At 35.1% G+C, this 15,469-nt stretch overlaps 1 pseudogene; it reads right to left on the bottom strand.

Moving 5' to 3' along the window:
* Window positions 1-11,425: 11,425 nt before the first annotated feature.
* Window positions 11,426-12,262, bottom strand: LOC121434458 (annotated as a pseudogene).
* Window positions 12,263-15,469: the final 3,207 nt, after the last annotated feature.

Raw genomic sequence — 15,469 nt, 5'->3', positions numbered from 1 at the left:
GGCTTCTGATCTTTGAAAAATCTGCTTATCGAAATTCAAACAAATCAACTTTTACTATTACTTGGTTGCAAAAGTATCTAATTTCCTAATTTATTGGGGGTGTTCTCTGCCTCAGCTGAAAGTCACGATAAATGCGTTAGTATTCTTGTCTTTGATAGATGATGAACTATAACCAATCACCAGTTGGGACACCTGATGGTATGATGTTTACAAAGTAAGTATATAAGAAGAGCTCTCAAGGTGATCTGTATCATAGGAAACCTGCAGTCATATAATGCATATATTGGAGAGAGGTTCATATTAATCAGGGCCAAATGTACAATTGGAGTCATTTTGTTAGCCAGAAATGTTTAGTTAAAAAATATTCCTTAGTTAAACAGTGACAATTCCTGAAACTAATCTGATTTTTAGATCAAAGTAACTTGCTTCTCTAGATTCTTGTCCTTCCTTCCGTGTGAACTCTAGGAAAGGGCAACCAGGGGAGATATTTATCCAACACCTGTAATTTTTTGCTATTTTTGCTTATTTATTTGTTAATTTTTAACAATTTTATGTTATAATTTACAACATTATATTACATGTGTATTTAATATATATTTATAAATATATATATATATATATATATATATATATATATATAATTTAAATGGAAGTATCTTTCCCACCCGGTCCCACAGCTGTTCAGTCCCAACGAAATTCACAGAGACTTATATTAATTATAAACTGTTTGGTCTCTTACTAACTAGCTCTTATGACTTAAATTCACCCATAATTCTTGTCTTTGCTTAGCCACATGGTGGATTTTGCTAGTAAGGGATTTTCATCTTATTTCCTCTGTGTCTGACTGGTGACTGACTCTCTGCCTTTCCTCTTCCCAGAATTCTCCTATTCTGTCACCTCAAGTATACTTCCTGTCTGGTTTGTTATTGACCAATAAGTGTTTAATTAAACTAATGCGAGTGACACATTTTTATAGTTTGCAAGAGCATTATCCAATAGCATTTACCATTTTTTGGTTTTCAAGCAAGAACTCTGAATCTAGTCACTTTACTTAGCTTTTTTCCTGACCATTATCCATAACAACTTGTAACCAACACTATAAACAAAAACAAAGATCCATAATCCATTTTTTGGAGGGGGAATGTAGGCATAGTTTTCTATACTGCATCCTGCTGGATGGCAACCCAAAGACAATTTATGATTATGAACAAGTCCTAGTTGGAGTATTCTATGAGGCTGGACCATCTCAGTCAGCAGTCTTGAAGCTATTCTGGATGTAGAACTCAGAGGAAACTGCAACAGAGGTGCTCTGAAACATTGGATCACGTGGGCCATCCATTCCCATTGGAGAGTTTTCAAGGAGTTTTTTCTTTATCAAACTTTATTTTTCTTAACCTAGAGTGAATTATCAGCCTTTTATTTCCTGTGAAAAGAAAAGTAAAACCTCTTCTCCAAAGTAACATATCTTTTGACTTAAATTTTAAGGTCAAGCATTTCCAAAATATATAGGTTGGGTTAATGAGTAGCATTTATAATGAAATGACTTTTAGCAGCTCTTGCCCCTCTTCAACAATCAAACAATTCGAAGACAATACAACCTACAATATCCAGACTCCCTGTGTATTTTCCATTTTTATGTGTCTTTTTTTTGTTACTATATTTTTAAGGCCTTTCTCTATCAGTTTTATTTTCTCTCCCAAGTCTATGCGGTTTTTTTGAAACAGGGTTTCTCTGTAGCTTTCAAGCCAGTCCTGGAACTAGCTCTTGTAGATCAGGCTAGCTTGGAACTCACAGAGATCTGACTGCCTCTGCCTCCCAAGTGCTGGGATTAAAGGCATGAACCACCACTGCCCATCTCCAAGTCTATATATAGTTTTAAACACACTGTAAACTTTTTTCATCTGAATCTGTCTTTACTGTATCTATCTATCTTTTTCTGACCACTTGAGTCTTTAATCATCTAAGAAGAATGACTGGGATTAAAGGATCAGCTTTGGTTCAAGTGATTTGGTTCAGCCAATCACTTGGATTCCTGAGAGTCTTGTTTCATGACAGAATTATTGACAGAAGCCATGTTTGTTGGTGGAGTTTCTAAGTCCATACCACCTCCAAGAAGCATACTGCTGGCTGCTCATAAACACCATTTAAGAGTTTGATGGCAGGGCCTCTTATAAGAGAAAACATGTGAGGTTTTGCCACTAACACCAAGTCAGAAAGCCTTTCTTAAAAGAGTTGTATTTGCTTGCCAGCAAACAGAGCAAACCAGAGTAAAGACAAGTTGCCAAGAAACTGTGCTTGACTCTTCTTATCTGTCTTAAATTCTTGCCAAACATTTGGACACCATTTTTAGATGAGCGTTTCTGTCCTGCCTGCTCCCACAGCCATTCAATCCCAAAGAAACACACAGAGGATTATATCAATTATAAACTCTTTGGCCTATTAGCTCAGGATTATTATTAACCATCTCTTACAAATTTAATTTACCCATTACCCTTTCCTATGTTTAGCCATGTGATTTGGCACCTTTACTCAGTAAGACATTCATGTTTCCTCTACATCTGGCTTGTGACTGACTCTCTGCTTTTCCTCTTCCCAGAATTCACTTATTCTGGTTTCCCCACCTAAACTTCCTGCCTGGTAACTGGCAAATCAGCATTGTATTAAACTAATGCAAATAACAAAATTTTATACTGTACAAGAGCATTGTCCCACAGCATTTCACCTTTTCCCATCTTCCCTTCAATTCCCTCCAATCCTCCTTTCTCTACTTCAAATTTATGGCTTCTTTTTCATTAATCATTATTATATGAACATATATATATGTGTGTGTGTGTGTGTGTGTGTGTGTGTGTGTGAAGAACACAGATATATTCCTAAATATAATCTAGTTAGTCCATATAATGTTGCTCATATATATGTTTTCAGATCTGACTGTTTTGTACTAGACAACCAAATGATGTGCTATACACTGGCAGAGACCACCTCTCTCATTCATTCTTCTACCCAACATTCCCGGGTTACTCTTAACAATAGCTAAACTTAGCAAAATTAAAAAAATAAAATAAAATAAAGCATTTCCATCAAGTTACAAAATGCAGATCTGTATCCTGAGACATGTTGATATTTTCCACCCATCTATATATCTAAGTAAAATCATCTAAGTCTCAGAATACAGAATAGGTTGTAAATTCTCTGCTATTCCAGGACTGCTGTATGTCACCTCGTGGAAGAAGCAATATCCTTTGAACATGACTGATTTGTGTGATTGTTTTCTCCATAGTCATTTTTCAAAGATATTGATAAAAAGAAGGAGAAACAGAGATGCATTGCTGTAAGTGCTCTAGTGATAACCTCACACAATATGTCCCTGGATATTGTTGTTTTCTGGTCTTGTGTAATTCACAAGTTTGATTCTATTAGTAAGAAAACTAATCCTTGGATGATGCAACAAAACTCAATTCTGTTCAACTATAAGGTGGATGACCACTTATCATTTCTAGCTCCCCATGCCCTCCAGATGAATGAAACAGAAAAGCATTATTGTGTTTTACACGTGTTTGCATGTACATACACACACACATATATATGTAGATGTTCTGACTGGTTTTGAATCTCTAATTGAAACAGAATTTCTGACGTTTGACATACAAAGGAAAATCATGGATTCAATTAGTCATTAAGTTTGTGATGACCTTCTTTGGGAGTACGTTAATGAATTACATAGCAGTTTTGTACAACAAAAGGCAACTTAAAAAAATCTTAAACCCTGATAATGAATTTTTGGATAATTCTTATTTAAAAGAACATCAACCAGATGTAATACTGCTTCCAAACTAACGGGTAACACAAAGGACTATTTAATAATACAATCAGTCGTAAATCTAAATAAGAAGTTTAGAAGCAGATCTGTAAATAAGATAATTGTCTTTGTCTTTGTTACATGCATGTTTGTGTGGGTCTGTGATTTAAATTTAACCTAAAATCAACATTATTTATCTACCTGAATTAATAATTATATATCACTCATGATGCTAAGATTTCATTATAGTACTATATTCAAAAATATATTTTATTGAACAGCTATCAATAAAGTGTGCATGCTTTAGTGGCTTTTATATAAAACATAAGCATTTGGCCTAGGATTCTTTGGTGTTTGTATACTTTATTCCTTTGTGGCATAAGAATAGAAGTTGGTAAAGAATCAAAGGGATTCACTGTGTTATTCAGGAATAAACTAGTCTTTACCATAGTAAGTAAATTTATTGGCTTAAGCAGCATGAGATACTAACCATTTGGAATAATTTAAGAAAAATATAACCCTAGTAGAAGATCCTTATACTTATGTATCATTAAATAGCTTATAACATACTCACATATGGGCTATTTTGTTGCTTTTTCCAGGAAGTAGGAATGCATGTTCATATTACATTCTTTTCTATAGATGGAAACAGTAGGATGGTAAGATTATAAATAAGGTTGTTTTATTCATGAATAAAGAAGGAAAATAGTATTATTCTTCCCCGTGATACTGACGGACACAGAATAATTTATAACATGCAACTGGCACTTGCCAATAAACTCATAATTCATCATAAATGTTTTGCGAATAATTTTGAAACAGGCATTATAATATTGATAATTTAAGGAATGACAATTATTAACAATAATTTTAAGTTTCCACATCCCTTTTCTTTCCCAAGAAAGAGTAGCTGTGGAGAACTTTGGTCATAAGAAAAGATGTTGGTTAACTGTCAGGCCTCATAACACCATTTGAAATCTTTGTCATTATTTAAAATATGTCCTACTATCATGTTCAGACAGTACACACAAACACCAGTATATGATGATAACTGTCCCCAGAAATAGATGTTATTTAAAGTCTCTTTATTGACTAACTCATGTGCTAACCATGTGATTCATAAGTCTGACTGATTACCAGAAACCCACTTCAGTTCAAATCCAGCTTATAAACACCCAGGGCTTATCACAAATTTGTGGTTTTTGTTGTTTGATGGGTTTTGTTGTTTGATAGGTTATTGTTTGTTGCTTGTTTTATAAATACTGATGAAGTATTCTATAAAATAAAATGATGAATAAAAACCCAGAAAAAGATATTGGGATTCAACCTGAAGACCAGAAAAGCAAAACAATCAGCAACTGACTTTTACCTCTACCTCAATCTGAAAATGGTGAGTGATCCTGCCTCCAGGAATCCTCAGAATGAGACTGAGCTGAAACTTGTCTCCTCCCATTTTATATTCCTCTCTAATGCTGATATTAAAGGCATGCCACGCTACTGCACGGTTTCTATGGCAAATTAGTATGCTATTGGGATTAAAGATGTGAGTCAACACTGCCTGGTTTGTATGGTTGATTAGTGTGGTTGTTTTATTCTCTGATCTTCAGGCAAGCTTTATTTATTAAAATACAAATGAAATATTACTATGAAGTGTGAATTCTTAGATAACTACTGCAAAAAGATCCAGAAGCAACTAAAAGAACAGAAAGATAATGATGTCATAGCGAATTAGAAGAAATGTATTTTAATTGTAATTTTCAATAACTGTCAAAAATAAAAGATCAAAAAGTGGAAAGAAAAAAGTAAAAACTCCCATGAAACAGTGTCTTTTCTCTTTTGCTACAGTTTGCTTACCATTCCAAATGACAACCCAGTAAAATGCTTTTCTTTAACTGAGTATATTGATTTTGCTTTATGATCCATGCATCATTTCTGCGATTTTATCCCTGCCCATACTAAGACCACAAATAAGTCAAAATCTAGCCATTCTTTAGAGTAGTTTCAATTTTCATGATGAATCAACCCAGTTTTGAGCAGTCCTCTAACAGAAACTCCCTTCTTTGTCTTCTTTTGACAAGTAATTGCATTAGCTCTATCAAAAAGAAAAAGAAAAAGAAAAAACAACCCTCATTAATCCACGTTGTTCATCTAAAAACCAGATGTATAAGATTTTGTTAGGTGTTGACTGACCATGAATCTCAGATACCAAACACCTTTTCATTTTACTGAAATGTTTCAGATAATGACCTCTTTGCCTTCAGAATCAGAATAGATGAGACCTGGATTAACCAGGCATCCTGAGGATGCCGAACCTTCACATCTTCAGAACATCTAATTAGCTTTGCAGGTATCACATTCCATTTTTTTCAGGGGAACCTGTAAAGGTGCATGAAAAGGTCACCACCATAGTGGCCAGTGAGCAGAAGTTCCCTTCCTATCTCTTACCATCTTTCCTTTTTTTTTTTTTTTGCTTATTTGTTTATTTTTGTTTGCTTATAGAAAAAGGTTAAATATGCTTTAAGGTTTATTTTATAAACTCATTGAGATTAGCTACAATTTTTCTTCATATCTTTTTACTTATGGCTGCCAGTGAGAATGTTGTACAGTGATTATGAAGAATCATGAAAGGAAAATAACAACAACCAAAACAAAAACTGGTACAGCTTGTGATCTCAAGAGTATAAAAAACAGAGACTGGAATTTATGAGTTCTGTGTTCATCAATGTCATGTTTTTATGAAAGTAATATTCCATTTCTCATGCACAAACCAGCACCAAATTTTCATGTCAATCAATATAATTTTCACTGTAAAACTTTACCATAGACTATAGATAAATACCTTAGTGGCTATGGAAAGCCTTTTCAAAAAAAATTCCTTTTAATTCCCGAATTAATTCATGCAAATAATCATTCAAAAAATTCCCATGTCTACTTTTAAACTGAACATTTTCTTTTACATTGTGATTTTTCAGACCACCTGGAAGATATGTTCTAGGAATTTCTTTTAGATTTACTTTACTCTATGTGCATGAGTGTTTTCCTTTCTTGCATATATGTGCACAACATGCATGTCTGATTCCCACAGAAGACAAAGGATGTCAGATCTCCTGGAACTGGAATAGTTATAAACTTCCATGTGAATAGTGAGAATGAAATTTGAGTCTTCCTCTCTTAACACCTAAGCTATGTCTCAAATCACAAGAAGGTATTTTCTAGAACTGTATTTCAAACTATAGAGTTGAAGAAGAAAGTAATCCAAATTGTAAATCATCTCTAGTAATGTTTGAATGAGAGTCCCCCAATTGGTTATCTAACACAATATGGTTAGACCTGGGATCTTACATGAACAAGAACAATTATATAGACTGAGTAGGTTGTACTTATGTATTTAGCAAAGAATACATACATATATGTATAATAAAATTTAAAGAAAAAGAGGTCATGGATTTGATGAAGAGATAAAGGTGTTCATGGGGGAGTTGTTAGAAGGAGGAGAAAAAACTGGGAGAAATGAATAGTTACATTATGATTTTAAAACATTATTATAAAATTTCTTGAAGCAAAATGAATGGTAAAAGTTAACACTAATGAATTTGCTATTTTTCTAATAACCAAATCCGAAAAAAAGTGTCTAATCTATTTATGCAAAATTTATCTTTCAGTTGTAGTAGAAAACCAATCACAAAATGTAATAATGATGTGGATAAACATCATTTGTCTAGAAAAATATGACCATAAAACATGAAATGATTTTTTTTCCGTGAAGGAAGGAGAAAATTCGGCAAACATATAACCACATGACAATACTCACTCACAAATAATTTTGCTATCCTTAGTGCTTGCTTATTTTATTGAAGTTTGAGTGAGGCTACTTTGTTTTGCTTTTGTCTGGTCATTTGTTACATATCTGACTCTTGGTGGAGACTATAGGCCTCTCTGGTTAACCACCTCTTTGTCCCAAGACTAACACCGCAGTTTACAATTTTTCTTCACTTGTCACTTTAGTCAAGTGACAAAACACATTTTTTTTCAGAAATGATCAGTTTCCAAATAAGAAAAAAGAAGAGGAGGAGTAAGGACCACAGAAAACAAATACATACAGAGGGCTAAGGAAAGAAAAAAAAAAGGATCAAATATTTCTCTCAGCCTCAAAGTAAAAGGATGCCCTCTTTAAAGTTTATACCAAAATATGATATCGAGAGGGGGGGAGGGGAGGGGAGGGAAGGGGAGGGGAGAGAAGGAAAATTCGAGGAGGGAAATGTCTTTGTAACTCCTGTAGCAACTATTTTATTTTCACTTTCTCTAGTTGTTTCCCTCTAGTAGATCTAAGATGCCCATTACAGAAGTAAACAGTACATCTGCAGATACCATATTATACGCACTGCAATTTGTGTGATAATGTTTTTCTTGATTGCGATTTACTCTTTAAAATGCAAATCGTATAATTACTACCCCAAAAATGTCTTTCATGTAAAAACCCGCCGAAGAGACTCATAAAAGTAAGTAAATTTTGCAGAATAATGGGTTTACGGACTAAATAATTTTATACTAGTGTATTGTATCAAACCGATCAGTTATGCAATAAAAATACGCAAGCCTCAAAATTATTTAAAGCTTGAAATCCACAGGCTTCTGTTGAAAACTCTTAGCCCTAACCCATCTCCTCCAAAAACGACTGTTGCATATGTAACATACATTGTCTTTACTTATGATAAACTAAGAATTGATATCTGCAAGTGTCTGACTACAGGGAAAAAAACATCAGCTAAGTCTGATCCATGATCAAAGTCCACTTTGCAAAGAATTGAGTATGTGAGTTTGGTATAATTATTGTGTGTATTTATTGTACATACTCTTCATGTATTATTTTCTCAACTGCTTTTATGACTAGTTGAAAGTAGAACATTAATATTTCTAAAGCATAGTTTTGTCATAAGTATATGTTACTTAAAAAAAATAGCTATACTTGCCCGAGAATCTACAATGTGACAAGATCTTTGTTCACTGAATTATAAAGCTTAATGTCATCAGATATTTTACAATCCCCAGTTGGGAAGTCGCAATGACATGCAATTTAGAGATAACACAAAGATGATGGATAGCTATGATGCAAGTTGAGAAGCCACCATCCTCTCATCCCATAGCCAGCACATACACTGTGATCTCCCGACCTAAGGATAAATCAGCCCTAGTTACGAGTGAGTTTACCAGACCATAAAAGTGGATGAATGAAGTAGCTTCCTTCCAATAAATGGAAATGCTAAGTTTACATTTACTTTCTAATCCATAGAGGTGCTATAAAGAGTTTTACACATGAACTTTGTATGCTGATAAATTACATGAATATAAAAAAACAAATTTTTGATACTATTAAGATTGTTTATTTTCAACATTTTGCATTATGAAGTTTTAAAGATTAACCAGAGTATAAATGAATATGTCTTTGAAATCAAACACAGATAACCAAACCCTAGATCTATCATTTAATAGTAATGGAAACTACAGGAAGGGCTAAGAATAAGTTTTTTTCTCTGTAAAATAGAATGGAAATTCTCATTTTATAGGATTATTTGAAGAACAGAAATGAAGCAAGAAAAACAGTTTGACATTAGTAGGCACTAAAAGTGTTTCTAATATTATTTTATGAGTAATGAAGGTATCTAGCATCATATCCTTCCTGAAAATCTTAAGTGAATTATCTGTTTGCATACTGCTTTTTAAAAAAAAATGTGTATAAACTATATACAAAAAATAAGTAAATATAACCCCTTTGTCAATAGCCAATGCAATAACTAACTTTTAAACATATTATAGACAACTGTTTTATTATACCAAATCTTTAAGGCACCATCTTGAACTTATGTTACATTTATAAGCATATGTTCAAATATAGCTTACTTGATGTTGCTTTCATGAAAAATATAAGGTCATAAGAGACACTCATGAAGTCCTGACTAACAAAGATGTTGGTGGTGATAATTTATGTGATCATTTGAAGACCATCAATTTATATTCCTGTAGATCAATCCTTTGGGTCAACTATAGGTCTTAGTGTTTGGAAAAGAAACAGGATGCTCAAAAACATTTATTTGGAAGAAGATACACTGGGTTGAATCTCTCCATTGTGCCAAAGTGCTCGGTGTTGCCATTCTTTTGCCATGCCTACTAAAAATAGTTTTATTAAAATCCATAGAAGATGACATATACTGTCTACAGTTGTGGGTACAGAAGAAAGAGTTTGGCATATATCTAAAGGAAATAAATCCTGAAGCTTGCATTGTGACATATGAATAAAGAGTCAAAGGGTTCCTATTGATCTCCCAGACAGAGATCATCTATGCAACAACCAGTTAAGATATGTGTTAGACTTCATCTACGATAGTGATCAAGTGAGCAATGGAAACCTCACAAAACAGCCAAATTGAAGTCCATCTTCTGTAAAGAAGCCAAAAATTATAGGAGGAGGTACAACCAAGATTGATCAATGTGTGGGTCTCGGTGCATCTAACAATGCTTTCAAGTATTGTATACCCTCTAGTGTTTTGGCAATTTAAGTAGGCAAATGTCTTTAATGTTTAGGTAAGCTTTTTATCATAGATTATGGAGGTTTTCTGTAGAAAAGGTAGTCACAATTTCCACATTACATATACTATAATATTGGTAGAAGAAAGTATAAATGTTAGAATGTCATCATTTCAAAGGTATCTTCAAATATAGCTACCAGGCACTAGATATAACTAGTAAACTCTTAAATTTTTTGATGGTAAAGAGGAGGATATACATACATTGAAATATATTTAAAAAGAGTAAAAATATATCAAAAATTATACAGTAGACTCCAGGTATGTTACCTAAGATTATGAATTTCCAAAGAAAGATATATTTCTAGTATAGTATATATTCAAAAACAGTGTCTGAGTCAGAGAGTTTGCTCTCACTGACAAGTCTGCCCACATATCATTCTAGGTCCTGTCAATCAAGGTTCAATCAGAGAGGCACCACACTAAGTTATATGTAATTTGTTGTAGAGTTCAGATCTCAAACAACCATAAGAGCACAATGGGAGAAGGATGCGAGGATGCCACCTCTGCACTTGGTGTTGAGCCTGGCTTGGATGAAGGTGAACTACGTGAGCGTTTGGGAAGAAAGGAGTAGATTAGAGCAAGGAAAATAAGGGTGCCCTTGTTGGAAAGTTGGGACACACACGGGGACAAACTACAGTCTCCCCCCATCATGCTTTGATTCCCTGCTTCTTGGATTCTCTTCTGCTAATTCTGTCACAGTGGATTTGCCATTTTCTTTAACCAAAAACTAACACAGGTACTGTGTCACACGGCACTGATTCCTGCAGAGATCTGGTTTGAGGTGAGTGAACCAGCAGTCAGAAGTCTACCCAAACAAACATCATGGGATTACATTTCAACATATGTAAGCTAATCAGCTTGAGAACTGACTTTTGAAAATAAAATTAGCTAGACATTTATTTCCGGGTTCATTCCTTAATATGTGTTCTCCTGTGTTCATCCTTAGTGCAGAAATATATGAGAAAGAATTTTAGTAAATATAATTGCAATTTAACTAAATTCACTTGGGATAAAACACTATAGCTAATTTCTTTTTTTTAAATCACAAATAAGACTTTATTTGTCACTATTAAAAATCTGTATTTCACACAGATTCTTGGACTGGTGGTTCATATCCATCAGCTCGTTCAACCTTAGCACCTGTCTCATCACCAGTAGTTTTTCCAGAACTACCACCTTCACCATGGAGTTCCATGAGTTTTCCCAATTCAAACTTGGGTTTCTTCAGCATTTTTACTTTCCTAACGAAGACATCATAAAGAGGATAAATGGACTGGCAAGCCTTTTCTATGTCTTTCCCAATGCTGTCTGGAATCAGTTTATTAACCAATTCCTTCAAGTCATTTTTCTGCACCTCTCGGGTCATGCTCTCCATCATCTTCTTCCGGATCTGGCGGACTTGCTGGTGCTGTGCATATGAGGTCTTGCGGATCTGATTGTTGCGTTTTTTAGTAAAACCAACACAGAAGAGTCAGAGCAAATAAGCATCGGTTGTCTTGACATCAACGTGAACTTCAAACATGGTCTGCCACTCTTTGACCATGAAACACATTTTGTCCCGGGTAAGATCCATGCCATGGAAGTTAGTCAGACAGTTTTTGCCCTGAACATCCTCAGTGATTAGCTTGAATTTTCTAAATGCAACTTTATCGTTTTGGAGATCAGCAAGGCTCACTTCAAACACGCGACCCTTGAGGCCATCGGATGCAATTTTGGTTCCTTGAGTCCTCGTGACTAGTGTCTTTCCAATGTTTCTAATATTGAATATGGCCGGGGCTTTCACATCATACCAATCTTTCTTCGAAAACGGATCAACCACTTTCTTCTTGACTCCCTTCTTGCGGCCTTTGGTCAGCCGCATGTTCTTGCCGACCGCCATGGTGCTGCTCAGGGAGCCAAAAGGGCGGAAGTCTATAGTTAATTTCTTTTCTATGAATTTATTTGATGGATTTTAAGTGTTAGACTGTATCTCATAAATGGCTAAATATTCAGAATTTCTTTAAAATGAATCATTCATCTGTACTAACTTTTGCTCATGAGAACAGTGGTCCTTTAAAGCAATGTAGTGCTCTCCTCACTCACTTCCCTATTGTTACCTATCACCAAAACCAGGTAAGGGGTCTTTAACATAGAATAAATGGTTGTGTTCCCACTCCCATATTTTCCAGCCTAAAACCTCAGGATGGTATGTGGAAGTAAGTATTTAGGAGGTGTCTAGATTTAGAGAAGACTATGATGATACAGCTGTCATGATAGTTTTGGCTCAGTGCCCTTATAAAGGAAGGAAGACAGTAGACCAAATTCTCTCTCTCTATCTCCCTCCTTCCTGTCCTTCTCTCCCTTTTTCTATTTTTCTTTCTCCCCCATCTTTCCTTTTTCTTTTGTTTGTTTTTTGAGACAGGTTTTCTCTGTGGTTTTGGAGCCTGTCCTGGAACTAGCTCTTGTAGACCAGGCTGGTCTCGAACTCACAGAGATCCGCCTGCCTCTGCCTCCCGAGTGCTGGGATTAAAAATCATGTGCCACCACCGCCTGGCTTCCCCCGTCTTTCCTTTCTTTTTCTTTCCTTTCCTTTCCTTTCCTTTCCCATTCCTACCTTCTTGTGCCCCCATCTCCCTGAGAAATACCTTTCTATCAATTAAGACATCAATTCTGTAGCACTGTTCTAGAATTGAAACAACTACCAGGGTCTCTTGGTTTAGAACTCCCTGAGACTGTATTTTGAAATGTTGGGTATATCTGAGATGAATTTACAGTTGATAGCAAAAAATTACATTAATTCCATGAAGACTCTTAAAACCAAGAATTTTTAACTCATGCTCAATGTTAGACTGATTGAATTTTGAAAATAAAGGAAAGTTTGGCCAAATGTCATAGCTAGAAAGTGACTTGAGGTCCAATGTCAGAGTCTCAAATAGTAGTTATGCTGAGTTGACATCATGGAATAAACAAAACATTTTAAAGAGGTAAGGGAAAGTACCTACACTATGGCAAAGGAAAAGCTACCTTTAAGTTATATCATAGTAAGTAGTGAAACAGAGCTTGGGAAATTGCTGTGATCCAGCAATTTTACCTTCTTTCCATTATTATCATGAAAACCAGTCTGGCTATCCTTACACCAATGGAATACTATCTTTATAGCATTTAAATGTGACACGGAAATTAGCAGTCTAGATTTATTTCTCATAGCTTTTGATAGATAGAACACCAAGCTTTCCTTTGTTTAATGGAAATATGTTCAAGCTGATATTCAAATTCATATCCAAAGTCTCCAGGCTGTTTGCTTGCCAAGACTGTTCTGGGAATCTTGCAAACAATTCTCTGTGGCGTTTTAGAACTTCTGCTTCCAATATTGGCTGAAAACCATTAAATAGAGTTCTTTTCATTATTCTGTGGAAGAGGCTCTCATTTCATTGTATCTGCAACCAGGCATACTCTGGAGATAGGAAGACATTCCTAGGCCTAGCAAGGCACCAGTTCCAAATAATTAAATTGTGACTTAAGGGTAAATAAAAAAAAAAATGATAACATCCAAGAATTGAGAATCCTCAACTGCATCTAAGAATATTTCGTAAAGAAAATTCCATAAGGTATTATAGCAGAGAATGTTTTATTTCCTTCTTGAGTTATCCTGTATTTAAAATGAATAGTTGGAAATTCCCAAATCACAATGACCTGAGATAGCAGGATGGATACCGAAGAATTAAAAAGTTGTGGAATAATAGAGAACACTCCCCAAAGCGGCAAATGATTTTAAAATATACAATAGCTTAAAGATCAAAAACTAAGCAAATAAAATATTCTGATTTATAGAAGACATTATAAGTTGTATTTGTTTTCGGAGCAGAAAAGCTGCAATGGCAGAGCAAAGCCACGGGTCTGCCTGTTATCTACTGTGCAGGTCAGGACATCTGCCTACTGTTCAGGTACCTGGCTGGATGCCATCATGGACCATTAGTTTCAGTGAAAGAGCTACTAGAAGGTCGACAAATAAAGTTACATGGAGAGCAATTGTGCTTAATAAAATAAAAGGAACCAAGTTATAACATAGGATCTTTTTTCCTCTAGAGGCCTCTGAACTGCAGTCCCAGTTGGCAACTTTAACATTCCTGAACCTCTGTTAGGACATGGTTCCTGCTCGAATTAATTTTCTTGTAGAAAGGAGAACAAACTCATGGTAATTTAATCAGTTGACAATATCATTTGTTTTTACTTTTACATGACTCCACCAAATATAAGATTTTATTCTGTAACTTTCTGGTCTTTTTTTTTTTTTTTTCGAGACAGGGTTTCTCTGTAGCTTTGGAGCCTATCCTGGCACTAGCACTTGTAGACCAGGCTGGCCTTGAACTCACAGAGATCCGCCTGCCTCTGCCTCCCGAGTGCTGGGATTAAAGGCTTAAAGGCGTGCGCCACCACGGCCCGGCTAACTTTCTGGTCTTATGACTGTTGACTATCTGGGTTTTCATTTTGTTTTGCTTTGTTTTGTTTTGTTTTGTTTTGTTTCTCCTTCCATCCAACTTGAATAACCTGTTTGACTAAGACCACGATTACAAGTCATAATCACACAAGGATTTTATAGCAAAAGCCCATAGGTTACATGACTTAAACATCACATCTGTCTTCACAATTCTAGATATTAGAACACCCAACCTCAAGGTAAACAGTGGTTGTCTTGGTGAGGGTAATTTGGTTGGCTTGCAGACAAATGTCTTGTAGTGTCACATGGTGAGATGGAAAGAGAGAAGGGAGGAAGGAAGAAAGATCACTGAGATCTCTCTTAGGCTTCTTACTGTTCATATATGGGTATTAATCACATTCCATCAAGTCCACATCCTGGAAACTTCATCTGACCTCGATTGCATCCCCAAATCTGCATCTCTAAATATAATTACATTAGCAGTACAGTTTCAACATACCAATTCAAGACAGTTTATTCCACAGCATATAGGAAATTAACCTCTAAGCTCCAAAGACCTTATTTTGAATCTCAAGAAACTGAATTTTCTTCAAATTATGCTGACTTGAAATATAATAGATAGACAACAGATTTAAGTTTTCTCCTCCATAGAAAGATGCTTTGTAATAT

The sequence above is a fragment of the Microtus oregoni genome, unplaced genomic scaffold (assembly GCF_018167655.1).
Source record: "Microtus oregoni isolate MIOR12 unplaced genomic scaffold, Mior012 000043F_ref0000047, whole genome shotgun sequence".
Taxonomy (NCBI): domain Eukaryota; kingdom Metazoa; phylum Chordata; class Mammalia; order Rodentia; family Cricetidae; genus Microtus; species Microtus oregoni.
This window is presented reverse-complemented; position numbering and strand designations above follow the sequence as displayed.